Source organism: Rhamphochromis longiceps, linkage group LG10, assembly GCF_057381845.1.
Source record: "Rhamphochromis longiceps isolate RC_006_pf linkage group LG10, R_longiceps_female_GT1.1, whole genome shotgun sequence".
Classification (NCBI taxonomy): Eukaryota; Metazoa; Chordata; class Actinopteri; order Cichliformes; family Cichlidae; genus Rhamphochromis; species Rhamphochromis longiceps.
The window spans coordinates 17686980-17707234 of record NC_140566.1 but is presented as its reverse complement, the minus strand read 5'-3'; the positions used below and the strand labels follow the sequence as shown (position 1 = coordinate 17707234).

Here is a 20255-nt window from a genome sequence, read left to right as displayed (position 1 = left end):
AAGAGCTGCACTTCAACCAATATTCAGTTATAGCCTCCTCTATCCTCTCTCCCATCTGTGCTCGGGGCAGAAAATATGTTCCTCTCATCTCTCGTAAGGCATAATTTCCTCTTTCTCACTTACTTTCTTTCTATCTCCCATTCTCTCTGCCCCCCTGCACTCGTTTCTTGCAACACTGGGTGCTTTATATATATATATATATATATATATATATATATATATATATATATATATATATATATATATATATATATATAAAACAGCTTGCTCTATAGGCTTGTATGTATATGTTTGTTCATGCAGTCTTGTATCTTAATGTTAATTATGTCATTATTATTATTACCTAGGTAAATTAAATTAGCACATGGGGGTAAATTTCTTAAGGTGTGGGCTCATTGTTAACATATTTGGGGTACAGTCTTTATTATTATTTATTTATTATTTATTACATAAATAAGGAAAACAAGATAAGAAACAATTAGACGATACATTTGAAACTAAGATCTCAGTGATGTAGTAGCTTGGTTGTATCACAATCAGAATATTCTAGGTTGCTGCCTGCAAAACAACAAATATGACCTTGACTTGAACACAAGGTGGGCAAAGACTCATTAGTCATGTGTAAGTTTGACTACTTTGTTCACTACTGCAGGGATGGCAGTGATTTTTAGGAAATTATAGAGACACAGAAGGACAGCAGAACACTTGCGGCGGCGCTCATCGGTCTTTTGGCCAGATAAGATAAAACAAACAGTAGTGGGAGATAGATGAACAGGTTACAAGAATTTGTTCACTTCTTCAACCTCTGTAGGCATACCTATTCAGAATAGATCGATAAATGTCTACTAGTCTTAAAATTGCCATTTGTTTGCCAGTAAACCATTCATTTTCTTAGGTGTGCACAGCAAGGGTTTAGCTTCATTTTGGAGCTCACAATTTCAAACTGGGTGACATCTAGATTCTGCCTATATTAAATATATATATCTTTACTTGTGTGTGCTTTTCCAGCTATTTTTTTTCTCCGTGTCTATACTGAGTCATGGCACTGCAGACCTGCAGGAGTACTTAGATTACCACTCGGTGTTCTGACCTGTTTGGGTAGAATATGAAAAAGTTTGAACTGGAGCTATACAGTAAAAGTGAAACGTTTATTTCAAATGCAAGAAAAATCAAACTCACAACGTAATTGGTGATAAAAAATTTACACAACCTGCCCCACCCTGAGAAGGTCAAGCTCCTGTGCGCCTCCTTTCTTCCTAATGCTTACACAGACTGCCCCCTCTTGCAGAAGTCTCTTAATCAAAATTTCAATCAAAGTTGATTTTTAAAAAAGACAGAAAAAATATTTTTAATTAATACTCTTACCTTTTATACATGTATTTTTTTTTTTCTTTCATTTTGACTTGCTTTTTGTTTGGACGAGCACCCTGCTTTGCGCCAGTGGGGAAGTTGCCGCCTCACTGCAACATGTCTTCGAGAAACCACCTAATGTTAGAAAATGATGACAAATGGTGTAGTTAGAAAGGCTTAGGCTCTTCAGTTAGTAAACTGCCTACAGTTTGCTAGCTAGCCATACCTTCCTCTTGTTATCTGTCCTTAATGCAAACATTCGTAAAACAGCTCAGGCTTATATTTAAATTTCCCAAGAATTATTAGCTCAAGAAGAGGTGGATTAATTTTGCGAAGATCCACATTGTTGGAGAGCTTAAGCTCACCGTCAACAACCTCCTCAGCTGTGACCATTTTACTCCTTAAAGTTTAAAAAGAACCTTTATTAGAGAAAGCTCATGAACAATGTACTTACTTCTCTTTTCCTACTGAGAATGCTTTTTGTCCTTTAATGATTTGTTGTATATCATTAATGTAAAAATAAACAATAATTTTTAAATATGGTGCTAAATTTACCATATCAGCCTGGCAACAACAAAGTGAAAAAAGATATTCAGTATCTAATATCAATATCCCCCTCCATCCCTGGTCCCTTTGCTCACTTAAGCAGCCCATTTTTAGCTAGCATGAGGGCTGTCAGTAATCACCCTGACACCGCTTGCATTTTATCACATTTCTAAAACCTCCTAATATAGAACTTGCTGACTTATTTACTTGTTTTAAACATTCTAACAGATTTTCTTCTGTGGTGTGAGAAGCTTGGAGCGCATGTTTATTACTGTTTTTCTATACTTTCAAACTCTCAGTAGGCAGAATCTATTGGTTTTCTCTCCATCGCTGGATCTGGTTTGCAAAAAAGTGCAACATTCAGATCACAGATAGTGAGTCCAGCATACCTACACAAGAAAACAAACAAATAAAAACATATACTATTCAATGGCACAGATGTCATTAGCTATTAAAAACAGATCTGTGGAAATGAAAAAGCATTTGTTGTGATGAATATAGATTAAGGGTTTCAACATGTTCAAACAGAATGGCTCTTCAGGGAGTATGTCATACAGTCAGCTATGTGAAGTATGTTATCAGCTTTGAAATATTCATAAATATCTGTATTTGTAATAGTCTTTCGCTATTAGAGCTCCTTTCTATGATGCTGTTAAAGTCATAATTTTTTTTAACCAAGTAAAGCTCTTAAAAAAACAGGATTTTTTTTTTTTATTGTGTTCTGGTTCAAAATCATTAGCCATTTGCATTACTGGATTGATGAGCTTTTCTTGGAAAATATGCACTTAGTGTTTTTTGTCACATAAATCTCACATTAATCCAGAATACCCCCGCAAAAAAGGGGAGCAGCTTCGGAAAATTTCCAAGTGATCTTGTTGAAATGTTCTACTTATCCACAGGGAGCCAAGTAATTTCAAAATGCTGCAATTTGAGTAAAAGCTAAAACAGTGTTCCAGCAAGAAAAGGGCACTGGTAACACACTTTCTCTTAAAAAGATAAATAAGTTCATTTTTAAAACAGGCAGTAACCGTAAGGAAGAAAAAGGCACGCTAGATTGTTTTAATTATTCAATTTTACTTACAAGAGAGTGCCTCAAAAGGTCAGGAATAGAAGAAATGCTCTGGGAAAAAAATAATGCTGAAGGAAAATAAGTAGGAAAATCAATTAACCTGTGTAAAATCTACACATTTATTTTTTTAATACTATGTAAAATTATAATATTTTATATGATAGCCTAATAACTTAAAGGTACTAATTATAATGTAAGATGATAAGATGGTAGCAACATGTCTCAAAAAAATTTGAATGAGGGGAACAAATGACTGGAAAAATAAGTGAACTATTTAAAAAAAAACACGTTTTTGCTACTAATTATGTCAGCTGGCAACAGGTGAGTGACATGATTGGATATGAAAAAAAGAACATTGTAAGGAGTTTCTCAGAAATAAGAAATGTTCACCAATCTGCGAAAAACAAATACAATTTTACAATAATGTTCCTCAGTGTAAAGACTGAATGTGAAGACTTTGAACAGCTCATCTTCTACAGTACACAAAATTGAGAAAAAAAAACTCAGTGCATGGAGAAATCGCAAGATACAATTTCACAAGAGACAAGGTATAAAATGAGACAAAGCTTTTTTGGTATGGATTGAGACAATGTGGTCAAACAAATTGAAATGTCAAATTATCTTTGGAAAATATTGATTGTGTGTCCTCTGAAGTAAAGACGCCAGGAACCATCTGATGGTATGGGGGTGTATTAGTGCCTATTAAATTAACAGCTTACACATTTGGAAAGGCACCAGTCGGTGCTGAAAGGTATATAAGGTTTTAGAGCAGATATTAAAACAACATAGCTTCATATTCAAAAAAAGTCCTACTGAACTGGCCTGCCTGCGTTCCAGACTTTTACCGCTTGAGAACATTTGGAGCACCATGAAATGAAAATAAAAGGAAAAGAAATCTCCTTTATCAGACTGGAATGGGAACATTTCTCTCTCAAAATTCCAGCAACTGTGCCAGCATCAAATTCAAAATTAGAGAATATTTTTCTTAAAATGGTTCATGCAAAGTAGATGACATTGGAACAGAGAGGCACTTGATTGCACTTGATTAATGTAGCACTATCCACCAACCATGATGCTTAGTCTGTGGCACTAACAGAATAAGTGCATTGGTGCTAGCTAAATGTTTTGCTTCTGTGTAAATACAGTTGGTGGCAGAGAAAGAGAGTCTGAGGAATTGTTATGTATTGTTAACTTGTTGGACTTTCCTCCCTTAACCTATAGTCAATGACAAAAAAACCCACCTCTATCATAGAATATTTTTTTGCAATTTGTCTGACAGAAGCACTTTTTTCCCCACTTATTTGAAGCACAAACGGCAGGTCTATCACATGCATTTGCATGATACTACTAAGAATATGTCATGGTACACTGTGGGATAATATCACACCTTTTCGGAAAGTCTCAGTCGTTGTGTCCTTGGGCAAGACATTTCACCTGCCGCCTACTGGTGATGGCCAGATATGGCAGCTTCGCTTCTGTCAGTCTGGCCCAGGGCAGCTGTGGCTACAACTGCAGCTTGCCTCCACCAGTGCCTCTCATGTGAACATGAGAGTGAGTGAATAGTGGAATTGTAAAGCACTTTGAGGGCCCCGAAAAGCGCTATATAAATGCAATCCATATATTTTATATAACAAACCAAGAACATATATAACTGCACAAACGTGTAAACTGATGCCTAGTTCTGAGTTTTATGTAATAAATAATGCAAAAGTTTTGGGCTGTTCACATTTATTTATGTGTATATATATGTGTATGTATATATATATATATATATATATATATATATATATATATATATATATGCATGCAATCTGAAGAGGAAGGCAAGTGAAGAAAAAATGACAGCAGTTGTCAGCGGTGGTTAAGGATGCAGTTTGAAAAAGAATCAGCACATAGAGGGAAAATCCTAGATAATTAGCAAAACTGAAATCCCTTGCCGGAGATTTTTTTTTTTTTTTTCCACAGAAATAAATGGCCAGCATTACAAAATGACAGACTAAGCTGTCCATAATAAAAACTGAGGCAACCTGTCTGGTGGAGCAGTCATTAGGTTTTTGAGCAAGACAGATCTTCTATCTATGCAAAGAAAAAGTCAATCTGGCAATGTTCTGTATTCTGTGAGGGAAATGAATTTATGTGTGGATACTTCTTTGCAATCGCAAAATTGTAAAATCTGATTAAAGATATACACAAGAGACATAACTGCCCCACTATCTAATTGAAGAATATGGTGAGAACAGAGTGGAAGAAAAATGAGAGTTGTCACTCACCTCATAGCTCGGCTAGCATGACATTATTCTCTTTCAGAATCACATGTCTAAACAGATGAGCTTCACTGGTCTTGCATTTAGAATATTTAATGTGTTTCGGAAATAGTTTCATGCTTGTTTGTTTTTTAATGCTGCTTTTAATGAGAGAAAAACAAAAAACATCACGGATTATTTTTTCCACGTTGGCTTATTATTCCCTCTAAGGAATTGCCCACTATTCCTGTAAAGCCATGTGACAGTTAAGTGTAGGCTAATCTCTGGGTGCTGGGCTTTAATCCACTGACACTTTTTATTCTTTATTCAATCTCTTTATTCAACCCTTAAGAGTCCCACACTAGTCTTTATCCAACAAATATTACATGTACATGTTAGCGTTCACTCTCTTATTCGTCCTCACTTTCTCTCTCAAGTCTCATCAGTAAAGCACCTGTGTCATACAGCAAAAACAGAAGCTTGGATCCAGAGGCTTTTTCTCAAATTAATTTAGGACTAACGGTACATATCTGTGGAAGCCCAGGATGACTAAATGAGGACTATATATATGGATTTTTTACATACACTTGTAGAGCTATGAAAAAAGTCAAAAATCAGTTTAAAAATTACACGGTAGTTGTGAGATTACGATGGGAGCGATAAGTAGGAGAGCTTTTGGATCAACATGCTACAGCATGTAGATGCTCGCACACTGGGAGAGCTAGAGCGAGGTCAGGAGAGCTGTTCACATAGCATGTCTGCTGCATTAGTAAAAATAGCTGTACTATGCCTGAGTGCATGTTTGTCTGTGTGTCTGGAGATCAGGTGCATGAGCAGAGTCTTGTGTGAGTGTCGGACTGTAAAACAGCTGTCTGAGACAGCGACTCTGACAAAGATGGATGAGATGGCTACACGAGGAGCTGTCCACCAGGGCAGAGTAGACATTGCCCTAAAGGACGAAAATACCAAACACGTACACATATAGTTATTATGTCTCTCTTTTTTTTCTCTTACACATAGACCAAAATTGTGTGTGTCCAAAAAGAAAGCTGTGAATTGCCTCTGTATTACTATTTTGCTGAACTGGCAACTAGGAAGAATGGCTGCTCTGAAATCAGATAAATGTGAAAATACAAATGTCATGCTTGTCCATGCCAGCTGACGCAAGACCAGACCAGACATACACACACATTCGCGCACGCACACAAACACACACACATAGTCAGACTTACATGCTCTATTTCCTGACAGATAACATATTCATTGGATTTTTTTTTCTTTTCCATCGTCAACATGGTGTCACTCAGCGGTCATCAGTTGGAAGAAATTGTACACAAACACACACAAACAGAAAAGTAAAGAAACACAAACATAGATTTAAGAATGACATACTAATTAACAAACCAATATTTCTGTGTCACCATTTTTATTTTATTTTTTTGGACAGGTATGAAGAGTGAACGAATGATGATGAGTCCTCCTCATAATCCACTATCTCAGCTTTGGTATTTTTTCTTTTAGTTTTGGAGGGTGGGATGTTTGAGTGTTAGTAGACAGTTAAATGGATAAAAGGAGTCAGAAACAGAGACAGAGAGAACAGACGTTAAGAATAAGGCCAGTAGCACTTGCACACAGTCTTCTTTAATGCAGTCGCAGCCTTGCAAGCACATACAAACACAAAGAAAGAGAGAAGCTGTCTCTTGTCAGTGCCAAGAACTTAGTCACAGTGCCATGGACAGCCACCTTGTACAGAGTAGTTTGGGTTTTTTTTTATGGAGAGAAGAGAAAGACAGAAAAGCAGCTAAAGGCTAGAAAGGGATAGAGAGATATGAGATTAAAAAGCAAAACATGGTAACAATGAAAAAATACCACCAGACGAAACAGAAATAAATACTAAGGCGTGAAAATGTTTATTTGCTCTTCAATGAAAGGTTAAATGCAGGAGAGGCTTCTGGAGAGCCTGAACTTGTCCAGCTGTGTTTACATGAGCATTTCCCACAGCTTTCTTTATTTATTTAGTTTTTCTTTGTTGCCTACTTCAGACCCAGCCAATACACTCAGACAAAAACTGGCTCATCCCAAGGACAAAACTCCCAAACACAAACTAAACAACGTAGTGTATAGAAGAGCCACCTCGATAGGACAAGACTCAGCTGTACTTCTGCATCTAAAGGTCAAAGGTCACTCTTTTGAGGATGTGTTCACATTTTTGACAGAGAAGACAGACTGTTTGAAAGAGAAGTGAAAGAAGCCATCTATGTCCACTGTGAACTGCCATCTTTGAACAGAGGGGGTGCTTTACAACACCGTCTGCCACTTACAATCCAGTTTTTAACACCCACTCACATATTGCATCAGTTGATCTTAATAAGTCACACAATAGGCAACGTTTCACAATGGTTTCACCCAAAACCTCTGCTGATAATGACCCACTCCCTTTTTCACACCTTGTCTCATATGATGAAGCACAAGATCAATGGTGCGTCAACGACCCTCTAAAGGGGCAACTCCCACTAGGGTTTAAATACCTGGGACTGTCCAACATTTGGTCTGAGAACTGAAGAAGCTTCTCACATGTGAAACATCTTCAAGAAAAGAAGTTTAGTCGCTTTTCTTTCCAAGGTCTTTAGATCTTCAGTTACTAAACTCCAAAGAATGTTCTGTACAAAATGCTCACTAACTAATTTAATTATATATAAATTGCAGTGTAAAATGTTAAATTTAACAGAAATAGTAATGAAATTTACTTGATTGGTATACATTCTGTTTATACCGAGCCCGAGCGTATTTAAATAAATAAACCTTAGATTTGATATATTTCCATTTCATTTTACTCAGAATGATTGGTTCATGTTTACTGAGGGTGAAAAATCATTTGAGTGTAGAAACATTCTGGGAGGATGTGCACTGATTAACACCTATTCTGTACATCTTCTGTGGGATGTGTTACTTTCCTTCAGTGGCCACGGATTTACACATTTAATCCCATTAACTGCAAATTGTGTAGGTATTTAATTTCTACCAACCATTTCCCAAAGCCTACCTCCACCTGAGACAGCCTTGTTCCAATTCATTCCGCTGGAGTTTGAAAATCAGCACAGAGTGACTTAAAGTACTAAATGGTACTGATTGGTTTTCATCCCAAAAAGGAATTCTGAGCCAAGCTTGAAGTTGTTATCACTGTCTATCTGCTAGCCCTCTACGAAGAAGAGAACTGAAGAGATCAACACAAGAGAACTCTATAAAGTTTTAAAAGCTGCAATATTTCTCTTAATATGGGGTCAATAAATCCACTAAATTGCTGTTTGAAAGTTTTAGCTGGTATTTTGTGATACAACTGCAAGTTTTTTAAGCAACTGGCCAAAGAGAAAAAGAGAAGAAATTGCTATGACAAGATCATTTTTAAATTTCTCTACTTCTGAACCCAAAATGATACTCATAGGCGTGTGCCATGTCATGTCACCTGCAATAATAGTGATATAAAATGTTCATATTGCAGTGTAATTGCTATACCAGCGCCATGCATTTACATTCCCTAGTGAGCAGCAACAATTTCAGCCCAGGCATGTCTGAGAGCAAGAGCCGCGTATCAGCCTCCAATAACAATTTAGTATCTAAAAAGGAAGGTACTTCAACATCATCTAGCAAAGTACAGTACTTGCAAAATATGCAAGCAGATTGTTCCCGCTAAAGGTGGCAACAACACACTTGTTTACCACTTGAGACACAACAGACCATCGAGGACAAGCAGGCTATGAAGAAGGCGATGCTAGCAGCTGGTGATGTGCTACCAAATGTAAATAAATGACTCAAACAAACATGGCTGGAGTACTCAATAGCTGCACTCCATATGACAGGAAGAACTGGTTCAATCAGCTGCTTTAGAACCCACAATGCAACATCCCAGGTAGAATCATTTTCAGTTTCAATATTTGCCGCAGCTGAAGAAGTACAAGGTTATTTTAGTTATTGTTAAACTAAAATGTGATCTGCACTTATTTTAAACTTAGATTGTCCAGTGAAAACACTACCTAGGTTAATTTTCTGCTTACATTTGACTTATGCTGCGTCACTGTGTATAATGCGATGTTAATCCTATTGCACTGTAATGTTGCTATTGCTGCTGGCACCTTGTTTCAATAGATTCACACTTTAAATTAGGAAGTGTGTCATCAGTGACGGTAGCTCATTGGAAAGGAAGGATGGAAAATACCATACATCTGCTTACAGTTTTAAATATGATTCCTGTGATTTGTAAATACAATAAAAGATTCAGTATTTTTTCCCTATATCAATAGCAATAAAATCTTGATATTAACTAGTAATAGATGCTTGCATGGAAGCAGCCGTTCCAACTGCAAATAGTTCTTCCGTCCTTCCAAGTTTGAAGTTGATCTTGTACTCTGCATTAAGAAAGGCTTTTTTTAGATACTGACGGGGCTGCAGTGCCTCTGACTCATTGAGGGAAGAATGTTTTTATTCCATCATTATATGCATCCTGCCTAGCTTTGGTTAGCTATTCAACTCTCAGGGTTATTACTGTAGAGAATATCAATGGTTGCCACTACATTTTATACATTAAGTTCAGTTGGTCTTAAGTGATTGAAACTCAATAGCCACAGTAGGTGATTATTCCTGAACTATGGTCTTTATTTAAGATGAAATATTGCTTTACCATTAGTGCAGCAGTTTCATGTAGTCTGGAAAGGCAAGTCAAAGCACTGATACCATTCTGTAGCCTCAAGGACATTTCGACATCAGCTTAAACTAGTTTTTTCCATTTTTATTTGTCTTTATAATGGGGGAAAAGTATTGTTCTGCAAACTTTGTAAAAAAAGACAAAAACAAAAAAAACCCCATCATAATATTATAATGAAAATAAAACCAGAGCCACTGCAATGCTTGTAAATACACCCAGTAGACCCCACAAATGCTACTGTCAAATGAAATCAGATATGAGAGGATATTTAAAAGCAGATTGAAATTTCCTTGTTGAATATCTACACTTATTCCTGCTGTAAATGTGCTCTGTAAAGATCAGCTTGTGTGCCCCTTTATGTGTTTGTGCTGCTTTAGTCGTAACAAAATGTCTCGTGTTTTCTATCTTTTGCGCTGCCATATTGTTTTGTGTTGTCAAGTCTCAACTGCCTCTGAACCTGTTAGATCCATTGTATTGTTGCCATCCTCCTCTCTTACATTCACCAGCTGATGTGAGGCAAGGCCGCCTTGTAGTGCCTGCTGTCTATTTACTCCCATTCAGGGGATTCACTTGAGAGGCCACAGCTCAAATAAATTCACTCAACAGCCACTGCTCAGTAGGGACCTCTTTCTCCCTTCCCCACTTGCTTGCTCATTCTCTCCCTGCCTCTCCTCCTTACGTCCTCTGTTCTTTCTCCACGTCTTTCCCTGTCTTTGTTCATTTCTTTTTCTTTCCCGGTCTTTCTGCCTCTCTGGCCTCACGTCGATTTGTCCATTTCTCCTTGGCCTTTCTGTTTTTCTCCTTCAAACTGATGAGGAGCACTGGTTTAACACTACAGCAATCAACCAGCACCATGGGAAAGCATGCATGGTGCTGTAAGACATAAAACCTGGCATGCTGAGTTGCTTTTAAACAAGTACCCAAACAAATGCAATTTCATGACTTGCTATGTGAAAATGCACGAGCGGCATATGTTGGATGCTCGTTATTAGTTGGTTACCGAAAGGTAAACCTTTTCCTGAATACATTTTTTTTTTCTCCTTCAGCGCGTTTGACCATTGATTATTCAGTAAATTTTCAAAAGCAGGATGCCCTCCTCTGGTGATGCACACAGATTTTCTTTCTTTTCTTTTTTTTTTTCAATAAGGCTCGTAAGGGTGAACACACACAGACACTATGTGTACATAAGCTCCAGAATATACACACATCTGCACACACAGACACGTAATCTTATGTTTCTCCTTTCCAGAAGGAGCATGAATAAAACAGGAGTGCAGAGACTCAGTGAGAAGCAGTGAGAGACGTGGGGTGTGCTGGCAGATCTCTCTGCAGCAGTGGCAGTGTATTCGTGCCACAATCTCCGTGTCTGGACTTGCAGGATTAGCTCACTCTTGGACGATGTCTGCTCTGAGAATGCGCACTCTTTTGCTAACCTTTCTGTACAAACATGCTCGCACAGGCACACACAAACACACACACAGACACACACTTAGACACCAGTGTGCACATGCAGCTCCTGTACCCCATTCTTGCAATGCAATATACTTCCAAACTGTTTAAAAAAGCAAATTAAAACACTTCATAGGCTGTGCAGTACTTCCTAGAGTGGGCACTTCTCTCTTCTCTTTTTCCCTCCTTTTTTCACTCTTTCTACTTCACGTTTCTTTGCGTACTTCATTGTTCGTCTCAGTTATGTTTAGAGTGTGTTCTGAAAACCACTTCTTTGACTAAACATACAAATGGTACTTATTTATACAAAGCTGTTTACTGTCTAAGATTTCGACTTTGCCTTTCCTTTCCTAAACGATGTCCCAGTATATGCTATAAGAGTCACCTTTCCTTAGCAGTTAAACAGCTCAACCAGCTTCTACGATAGGTCCCACTTAGACTATTTGACCATAGTTGTTGTATTTATTCCGCATTTGTTTCTTCTCCATCTTCTTTATTCTCTCATGTGTCTCCACATAGAAGTTGCTTTTGCTTTAAATTGCCATTTATATCATTTGCATGTCTTTTATGGACTTACTTTTGTTCATTTTTTCCAGGCTTTAAAGTTCACTTTTATTTGCTTGAGCACTATATTACTTTTTACCTGTTATCACTCACGCAAAAAAAGATTGTAAAATGTGGTCATTTCATTTATTTCAAATGCTATAATTTTCTTAACAACCCAATCTGATCTGGCACCTTTGAAAACATCTCTATGCGGCTTTTTCTTTATATTCAGTGCTGCTTTTTGCAGGTAAATTAAAACTAGTTTTACCATTAGAGTGTTTGAAGGTGAAGTATTTAATGTGTTCTACATGAGGAAGCAGTTGGAACCAAATTAACTCAAATGAGCAATTTGATTATTTATAAGAAATAAGACATCCTCTCTTTTTAGGCAGTAACAGATTCTGTTGGTGGATATATCAGAAATCCAATTCCGTGCCATTCCTCCTTAAAAAATATTGATATCAGTAGTAGACCGAAACCTTGTGTGTGTGTCTATCTCCTTGCTCTCTTAGCTGGTCTCCAAATCAATACTTCAAAATCTCCAGGGTTTCTTTGCCCTGCTAGTGAAGCAGTTATGAATTCTGAAGACTCAGCTGACTGAACCTCTGACCCTGAAAAACGCCCACTGAAAAGAAATGAATGCTGCCACTATGTTATTTCAGTCGCAGTAAACAAATGGAATGTGGAATGTGGAAAAAAAATGCAATACCTCTCAGTGCTTTTAATATTTGATTCTCTTGAACGACCTCAATTCTCAGAAGGTCTGGAAGAAGAGCCTTATTCCAAAATGAGGTATCCACTATTTGGAAAAAGTGGTGACACCTACACTGTAAACCCGAATAAGTTACCAGAACTCAAAAAAATTGAGGCAATCGATTGCCTCAATTTTTTTGAGTTGATCAACTCAAAAGCCAAATTTTTCCAGAACATAAAAGTTTGGATTACATGGTACTTGTATCTTTTGAGAACGGTCAACTCAAATATTTGCAGTTAATATGACTTAAAGTTTCAAGTTTACAAATTCAAAGAAATAAGTTCACAGAACTTATAAAAAATAAGTACACAACTACAACATTTTTATGTTAACAAAACTCAAATGTTTATTAGTTTGTGTTGTCATTATTTTAAGTACACGTTAGTCAAATATGTTGACTACTTGATACTTAAAAACATGTGACCCAAAACTTAAAATTTTTGAGGCAATTGATTGCCTCAATTACACTGAGTATCGGTAACTTATTATGCAAAAGTCATAAACATCTGCCATTGAACAGTATCTTGCCTGCTCCCTTTTAGCACTATGTTGAAATTAAATACATTTAAAAAAAAAAAATTACATAAATTAAAAATAATTAACAAAAACATTTATAAATTAAAATAAGTAGACCAAAAATTGTTTAGTCAGGAAAACTGTCAGAGTAATGAAAAATAATAATTAATAATATCAAAATGTGCTTTTGGCTCTCTGGCTAATATCTGAATAAGACAACAAGGCAGCAATTTGAGTGAATTACAATGCTATTTGTTTTACATTAACCAGTATCAAACAGTGAAATTTAGGTCATCTTGCGCAGCCCACAATGTTTTGGAAATAGTATTACGAAAAACATTAAAACATACAAAACATTAGTGTTGCTTTGCATTATGTTAATGAGAACAAAGGCACGTTGTATAGTTTGGACCTATTGGCTGAACACCTGTAGAGTAATCTAATAATGTTTTGAGGCATTATTTAGATGAAAGGAGAGAACTTTGAACTAGCCTTTTATAATGCTTCACCCTGCATCCTTCTTTCAGATGAGTTCCTACATAACCAAGTCATTCTTGAGGGTCTGTAACCTGGGTGACAGTTTACCACTTTCTAGACCAAATAAAATCTTTTGAGTAAATTCTAAAGTGTTGGTCAGGGCTTTGGGGTAGCTGTGGTGAAGTGCATAGATCAGTCCAAACATTACTAGGAAGGCTTCACCAAATCTGGGGAGACTGAACACGGCATCACTTTCAATGATGACAGAGATTTTCACAGGTTGGTAGTGAACTGGACTTGTTGTGTGATGGTCACTGATGACAGTGAAGAGGGCCACTTCAACACCATCAAGCTCCAACTCATCAGATTCGTCCTGAATTAATGAAAAAGAGATACTAATCACAATCTAACCCAAGAAATACAACAGACGACATATAATTTCTCATTTTACCAACTCCCACTGAGATCCAATACCTCTTTTACAAGGGAGACCTGAGTCTCACTGTAAGAGGTGAAAAACAGAAGATCCATGTTCTGCACACATAAATCAGCTAATTCACCAGAGAATCAAGTGGTGTGAGATAGACTGAAACTAAGCTAAAGGAAATACACAGGAGTAGACTAAACAAAGGTAAGTCCAAACAGTGCATCAAAATACATGTTTGTACTTTGATGCACTGTTTATATACACAGTAGTATCTGTTAGATACTTAAGGACACTCACAGTGCAGGTTCTGAAAAATCCAGAGACATCCTCATGCAGATAGACAGGAAGGGCAGGGAGAACGGTAGTGCACTTGGTGTGGATATCATGGATTTCCTATTTCCAGATAAAAACAGAATTTTATATACTGGTGAGTTTACTGAACAACAACAAAAACAACAGTCAAATCAGAACATATGTCCACAAATAACCTGTTCACATCTTTAATACAGTCAGACAAATAGCAAACACAAAGTGGAGTAATAGCAAAATTCAAAAAGCTCATTTAAATCATTGAACCTGTCCAATGTTCCACTGGTTCAACCTATGAAATGTGTAACAATCTATTATTACCTGTTCATTGTGAATTCTTAGAATTTCAACCAGGGCATCTGCTGTCTTCCCAGTTTTTGATGCCCTGGCTGAATAAGGTCATCAGTCGAGGAAGATGGCGGTCAAGTTCAGCGTAGAATGTATTGGGCAGGTTCTGATTTGTAATCCGCTGAAACTCTGCATACAACTACAGCAGAAGGACAATACAGTTCAATTTGAAGAATCTCGCACATCTTTATAAAGCAGCAAAAAGCTGCCACATGAGTAAGAATTACAATTTTCATTTTAAACAGAGCTGATCCATATTACCTCAGACTCCATTTTTAGAGCAGGCCAGAGGTCCAAGAGCTCCTTCACAACCCTAACCCTGCACATATAGTTTAAAATATAGCGTTTCTAACAAGAAAACTGCTTGAAAGCACTCTCACTGCAGACAGGCATCTCCGTTGTGTAACTGCAGGGACAACGGGCTTGTTTGGACCCAACTATTCTGAGTCATGAGAGGGGGTTTAAAAATTTAGAGAGATTAAAATACTTTGTTTCATACTAGGCGACCGGGCGCCACCTCTAGAGCAAGTAGTATCTAACTTTTTAAACAGCCTGCGACCCTCATTACAACAACTTAATGCTAGCTCTGCAAGCGCAAAGTTTCCTTCGGGGAGAGCAGCAAAGCACATAAAAAACACGGACCGACATTTCTGCTATTCTTTTCGACACGCACCCAAAATACAACTAAATATTCGTATTTTAACAATAAACTAATATCAACATTGAAAACTTACTGTAAGTCCAGTGATGCTAGTTGCTGCCTTTAGGTCCAACTTTCTCCAGTCGTCCGTGTTGCCTCTTTGGTGCTGTTCCCGCCCATATACCTTTACTTCTTCTGTGTTTCGTATTAATGCTCATTAGCGCCGCCTTCCGCTTCGGAGGGTGAATCAGAGATTAACTCGGAATAAAAATTTATTCCTGCAGCTGCTCAACACTTACGGAAAAAATTAAAAATATATATGTAGGACACAGTGATAAAACAATGAATATTAAAATAAATACATTTTGTCTTCCACTAATGCATTTAAGACAATTTGATTTTACTTATTTGGTGAAACACTTTGAGATTTTATTGTATTTTAGCATGTGCTACATAAATTAAGTTTATTATTAAATCCTACCTACTTGAAACAACAAAAATAACAGGACTTTACCATTCTTATATGTCCTAATTTAACTGTGTTACGTTGTGCTTAAGTTATTATTTTAAGTGATGCTTACTTAATATAGAAATAGTTAAATTCAATCAAATATTATTAGTTTCATTTAGTCAAAAAGAAGAACATGTTATACGAACTTGACATATTTAAGTTAACAGAACTTTTTAAAGACTTTGAGTATACACTACTTAATCTGTTTAATTACTTTGAACATTCGGGTTTACAGTGTACGCTGAAAGCAAGACTGATGGCAAAAGCTAAAAAATAAAGAAAGAAGGAAACTGTCAGACTTTTTAATGGATAGTTTGTTAAATACCTTGGCTGAATGTAACTTTTGCAGACTGGTGTGGCTACAAAAAGACGTTACTATGTGATTTGTAAAAACAAAAAGACATATTAGGCCCCAAAACCTTAATAAGCTTTATGATCATTTTCAACAGATTTTAAGTTTTAAAGGTTTGGGCTACATTAACTGCATTTCAACATAAACTCAACAATCAAGCCTCCTACTTCCAGCTGTTTAAACTTTAAAGAATATGTATATACAATTCCTGTAAGTTCATGGTGTTTTTAACTTGCACAATAAGAAAAACAGAATGAAATATTCTTATTTGTTGTGTATGTGTATCTGTGTTTGACTTTCCTCTGGGTCTGCGTGCAGCTTGACTCACTAGTTTTTCAGATAAGAGGAGCAGTGGGAATCCTATGAAAGCTTAATGTGCAGCTTCATATTTAAAAGGAAGTGCATTAGGGGTTTTGTGCCCCCATCAACCTTCTCACAGCAGAGCACTCCTGCCTGCAGCTCTGCTCAAACTCCTCTCAAAGCCAGCGACCCACCAGATCAGTCCACTTCTTTTGCAGCAGTGAAATTTAGTCCTGAATAAATGAGTTTGCATTTAGTTGCAAAGTCTTTTTCTCCTGCAGTAGCATGGTTCAAGTTAGCAAATCTAACACTAGAACAAACCAGCGTTACTGGAAGTGAAAGTAGTTACAAAAACATTTATAGAGTAGTTAACTTTTAGGTCAAACAGACTGTTTATGTTTAAGTTTTCACCTCGATTAGATTTTTGATCCTGCATCTTTTGAGGTTGTTTCACTGCATTTACTGTAAATATGCCCAGTTTACATTCATTTTTTTAAATTTAAAATTCTCTTGCCTTCAGATTTTACCTGTTGCATTTTGCATTTTACAATATCCATCAAATGACGGTTTCAGTGTTTGCTAGAGAGAACACATCTCCAGTAGAAGGAGAACTTATTTGGGTGATAGTTCCCTGATTACCTTCACAGCAGAATTATCCCTGTATACACGCTGACTCAGAACAAAGTGCCTGCACATTAGTTCAAGCAATGTCAGTGGTTTCCCAGCACATTATTCTTTAAAGCACCATTATTTACTTAAAAATTTTATGAATTTGTTGTATTCAGGAGGCGCACTTATGTTTGTGTCTTTTCCTTTTCTTTACTAAAAGCTCTTGGAGTTTATGTCGGGATTTGAGCCTTTTAAAACCGGCTATATATAGCACCTGATGTGAAATACTGGATAAAGCAGCCTACTTTTATTTATTTATTTATTTATTTCAGTCCTGAATCATGGATGGAAGTGCTCTAATGTTTCTTCCTGGCTATACAGGATGACAAAATAGTCATGTCTCATGTTGTGATCCATTTTCCAGTTGGTCTGCTGTTCGTTTGGGTGTTGTTCTTCTTCTAAAAATGCAGTCAGGCTAGCAGCAGGATCCCAGAGCTTGTTTGAGGTGGCTGTGTTTCCTGTCATTAAATCCCTTTTTGTTGTTGTCCACCTGGTGGTGTAAGGTCCAGATTGCTCCCAGCTTTTCTTCCAGTGGATGGTCCGAGCGAAACAGGTTATACTAGTTTATACTTGCAGGTTTTCACACTTGTCTTGTTTGATAAGGGCGATTGCAGAGTTTCAGGAAGGACAGTCATTTCACATCTCTCTCTTACAGCTGATACAAAAGCATTCATGTCTCATTATTGTTTCAGACCTCAGATGTTTTACATAAACAGAACTGGCTTTTTCGTGACAGAGCAAGGTGTCATGGTCCTGGGTCGTTGACCCAGCGTTTTGTGTTTTGTGACTATTTCCCTCTGTTCTAGTTATTCTGTGTCCTCCCCCCTTGTGTCCGGTTCGGGTTCTAGATTTCCTGTTTTACTTTGTAGGTCTGTGTCTCGTTATGCCCATTAAGTTCCAGCTGTGTCCCCTCCTGTGTGCCATTTCCTCATTACCTGGTGTGTGTATTTATAGTTGGTGTCTGCCTGTGCTCCTCGTCGGGTCGTCTGCACTCATCCGTGTATTTCTGCGTATCTCTGCATTCATCTGTGTTTCTTGGTATCCTGGTCCTTGGTCTGCGTCTCTCTGCTCCGCTCTCCGTTTTGTAAGATTTCAGGTTTGCTCTTTAGTTTCTCCCAGTTTAGGTTTGTCATTACTCATGCTTCATTGCCTGTTTTTGCCACTACCACCCTGTAAATAAACGTCACTCGTATCATCAGTTTGCTGCATTTTGGGTCCTCCTTTTCCTCCACTCCACACGGCTCTCCGCCAGCCGTGACACAAGGTTAGCTCTTTGTTTCCCAGTGTGTTGATTGAGGTAGAAATACAACAGTGAATAACAGTGAGAGAAGATAATGAGAAAGGTAACAAAAGATAACAATGAAGAAAAAAGATGCTGTGAATTTCTGGTAAACTCAGGTACTGACAAGTGTAAGTTCTGAAGACTGTGTCGTCTCTGCATTTCTTTCTTTTGCATTTTAAAATTCCATTATAAATTCTATTGTAGTAGCTGCACGTAGAATATCACATGCTGATGCACCCTTCACTGTATTTACATTGGCTCTTATCCATGCTAAATAATTGCCCATATCTCCATGCTTTGCCATCTGTCCATTTCTGTCTCGTATTGCTTATTAATGTGCTGGAAGAACTATTAGCATTCTTCATATGTGAGTAACGCAGTGTCTTCGCCCCCCCCCCCCCCTTCCAAATTTGTTTTTAACATGCACTTTTACACATTTTTTTTCTCTGTGTAACTTAGAATGATTTTTTTCCCGATGGTGATTTAGACCAAGAATGAATTTGTTCCCTCTGTCTCTGTCTCAGACACACAGTATTAGCCTCACACTCAACGCTTCCCTCGTCCTGCATCATAGTCTCCCAATTACTCAGAGTCAGCGTGGTTCAACGCAGAACAAAGGCTAATTTGAGGCATGTCACTAGCTAATTTGTGACATGTGGCTAGTGCTTTGAAATGATATCACACATAGCCTGTTGAAACAGCTCTCCATTTTGATCTCATTAGCAGCCTAGTTGCATATTGGTGCTGGCCTCACTGTTTATCAGCTCCATAAAAGAAGTCGTTTGCGAAGAAAGACTCTTTAACAACTGATCACATTCTGATTTGTATATAATAATTATCTTCAGTCCCACATGTGGTCATGACCGCTATTTATCTGCAAACAAGGAAAAAAAGGAAGGGCCTTTAACTGAAGGCTACTACTAAATATCATAATATTTAACGACATAACCGTGGGAACATCAGCTAGTCAAGTATATTTGGCTAGTGTAATGAAAATCCACCTAGACCTACTGTATCAAAATTAACTGTCAGTTTGGTATTATAGTAACAAAACACCTCTGCTATGTATTCACTCGGTTTACACCCCACCTACGCCCATCCTCAAGATCATAATAATGTTGAAAACATACTTCGTTAAACTACCAAGTGTCTATTTCTTGATTAATAGATCACTTATTCACACTCAAGCATATCCAGGAAACTTCTTAGGTCCCTCTGAAGTGCTTTGCACTTTGCAAACTTTTCTAATCAGCACTGATCTGAACAGCTAACCTTGCTGTGTGGTTCCAGCCCACATAGCATCGTTGGTGTTTTGAGCGTCGGTGGCTTATAAATGTATTTCGCCAGACGAGACAGGTTTTGTTCTTCCCTCTCGTTTAGCTCAATAGGCTCTGTAATTAGCTGGCGGAGTGTGTCTGGGAAGAGGAAGAGCACAGAGGCCTTGATACCCAGACGTGACCATGAAAAGCATTTTCTTGTTAAGTTTTAAAGACTAAATGATTGATGTATTTCCCCCCATGTGGGCCTGGCGACCTTCCGTGCTCTGATCTGAGCCTGCCTTGCCCTGATTGACTCCTGATGAAGTTTTGATTTTTAGTAATTTCCCAGTGCACCTCGTAGTTGAAGGAGAGGTGAAAGGGTTTTGTGAACAGGTATGAAAATATTATTTTCAGCAAGAATATACTGTAGGGGTAATGTTTAGTACCATGCGTTTTCTTGCTAGAGGTTGTTCATCCACATATTAATATTTTGCTGATGCTGTGTAACT

General features: G+C 37.5%; 1 protein-coding gene and 1 long non-coding RNA gene across 6 annotated transcripts in view; one reads left to right on the top strand and one right to left on the bottom strand.

Annotated features, from left to right (window-relative positions):
• Window positions 1-20255, top strand: part of cadm2a (cell adhesion molecule 2a) — a 239753-nt gene that overhangs the window by 99110 nt on the left and 120388 nt on the right. The gene's annotated exons all lie outside the window — the stretch shown is intronic.
• On the bottom strand, window positions 13914-15616 carry LOC146660670 (uncharacterized). Of its 3 annotated transcripts, XR_014913455.1 has the most exons (5): window positions 15468-15616; window positions 14995-15052; window positions 14707-14872; window positions 14374-14469; window positions 13914-14022 (listed from the first exon to the last, which is right to left on the bottom strand). It is a non-coding gene; the product is annotated as an uncharacterized LOC146660670 (long non-coding RNA). The 3 variants fall into 3 exon arrangements; XR_014913453.1 differs by lacking the exon at window positions 14995-15052 and having other exon boundaries at window positions 15468-15572; XR_014913454.1 differs by lacking the exon at window positions 15468-15616 and having other exon boundaries at window positions 14995-15461.